Here is a 2,614-nt window from a genome sequence, read left to right on the forward strand (position 1 = left end):
TTGAAGCTCAACTTACCAGTAATCAAACTATAACACCTCGTTGTGCTTTATGCATATATAATCTCGCTATAAACTACTTTTACATTTGGGAGAACAAATTTCCAAATCCGACGGGGGAACTAGTGATGTAATGTTAGCTAGGGTCTCTTGCGAGTTGGCGAGCTTGCTTTGAATTGAATTTGATCGGAGTAATCCGGATTCAATCGGAGCCAATTGGATTCAATCGAAGTCAGTCATTTATTTCTGAGTCAGATCCAGATTAAGAATGTCGGAGTCGGAGTAGATTCACGAATCCAATCTGGAGCTCCCATCACTAACGGGAATCTGTACGAGGTGTTAAGTTAAAGTTAAGTTAAGTTAAACAATAATGTTTCGAATAAAACAGTTTGTTTCCTGCTAAATTGGCTCGATTCCTAATTAGGCTGTTTCTTCAGTTTTCTGTTTAGTTGGTAAAATAATGATCCTGTCTAATTGAAAGTGACTCGTTGTAGAATTTGTTGACTACATGGGTGTAATGCACCGATGATATTACTCAACAACTCACTTCCTAAAAGTACCGGATCGGAGCAACAAAGCAACTAACAAATAGCACACGATTGAGCTTGATTTTTCACCTCACTTGCCGTAAGAAGCTAAACCGCCCGTCAAATGGGCAGCCCATTTCTCAATCTATTTGCTGGATTCGTGATGAATGTTTCGATCCCGCACGAGGGTGTACGTCCCCGGCGCGACGATTCATTCTGCCTTTCACTGGAAGCTAATCAATGTCTATCCGTCCTTGCGTTTCGTTATTTTTCCTCCTGACCAAGGGTAAACTGCTCTCTTCCGGTTTGCTACTACACCAACGCCGTTGGTACGGGTGGCTTACAAATAGCACCAACGCACCGTGCAAGGACACCAAGAACATGAGCGCGTCCTTTTCGTTGTTTTTATTTGCACTCGCCTGGCCAGTGGGTAAGCTGGCATAAAAGCACACGAGAGCCAACGCCGTCCATTGAATGTTGTCGCAGCCATGTTTCTGCACTCTTGCTCGCTGTGAACGGTCACAGTATTTTTTGCGTGTATTCTGCATCTTCTCAACGGCTGGTGGTTGGGTTTGGAAAACAAATGACATTGCGATGGCGAACTGCGAAGACTTACTTTGCTACGCGATGAGTTACCAAGGACCTGTACCATGATCGATTTCCTCTTGAAACGTGCAAAACTCCAACGTTTCACAGTCTGGCCGCATCGGAAATCGATGGTGCTAGAAATGGTACGGGAGATAGTGAAAGTGTGTTATAGGGAGAGGTATATACAGAGAATGAGAAAGAGAGAGAGAGAAAAAAGAGAGAAAGAGAGAGAGAAAGAAAGAGCGGCTTGGTGGTCCTCCTGTTGATTTACGAGCAGTCGTTGCCAACGTGCCAGCATCGGGCCATTTTACCCTCTCCAAAGCGACTGCCACAAAGTGTCCCTTGCTAAAAGCCACGAGCCTGAACATCTCTGCATTCCCGGCATTCCCAGGCACAGGCACAACAGACCGCAACGATAGCGCTGGAGGGTGGCCACCTCGGGAGGAAAAGTGAATAGATCACCCGGCTATGTAGCCGTGTGCGTGAATGTGTAGGAAAACTGGCCCACCCCGTTAGTAAGACGGTTCGCGCAGGAGGAAGGTCAATAACGTGGCAATAAATAATATTTGCTCTGGTGCGCCATCTGCCTCGACCCAGATAGCGGCAATTTCCGGTGTTCGCCAGAATTGAACCGTTTTCACACGCTTTCGTGGGTGCTTTCCGAGCACCGTCGAACACGCCGTGTACACCTTGCCGCGTCGAAAACCGGAAAACAGCCCAACACTCCCCGGAAAGGACGGAATGGCAAAATGGTGTTATCCGCTCGAGAAAAGGTGTTGGCTGGAGAGGGAGAGAGAGAGCATCCCGGCTTCACCCTCCCGAAACTCGCCGTAACCAAGGACGGCGACGGGTTTTTTTCAGCATTCGTAGAAATGTTTCATTTCATTCATTTTACCGATGATTGGTTTGATTATTGTGAATAATGTTTTGCACGATAGGGCGTGCGAGAAGTGCTTTTTTTAGGGCACGACATCGTGCCTGTGTCTGGGAATACCTACAGAAAGGACGACTGCGATGTTCGCTGGTTTTTTGTGGGTTTGCTACCACCAGTCGAGCAATGCGATATTATGGCGGTATTGAGGACCGCGGCTTAGTGATAATAACGATTCATGCTCGATTTACTGATTAAAGGAAGTTGAACGCTGCATGGCATAAAAATGATTTACTTCTTCGGTGGTATGGCAGGGTGCATCCTGGGTCACGCAATCGGCAAACATCGAAACAAATGTGTAAAAAAATCAAATTTCAACAATCACGTCACATTGGGCTCTGTTTGTTCAATACAGGGTTTCCCACGATTTATTGGTTGGTTCCCATAAATGGTTGGTTGGTTCCCATATTTTTTTGGTGCGTTCCCACGATTTTTTAGCCGATCCTCAGATTTTTTTGGTTCAATTGTATTGATATTCAATCGGACGATACCAATAAATTATGGGAACGAACCAAAAATATTTGGGATACGATGAATAAATCGTGAGACGAGCCCAAAAAAATATGGGAAC

This window comes from Anopheles merus, chromosome 2R (assembly GCF_017562075.2).
Source record: "Anopheles merus strain MAF chromosome 2R, AmerM5.1, whole genome shotgun sequence".
In the NCBI taxonomy this organism is placed as follows: domain Eukaryota; kingdom Metazoa; phylum Arthropoda; class Insecta; order Diptera; family Culicidae; genus Anopheles; species Anopheles merus.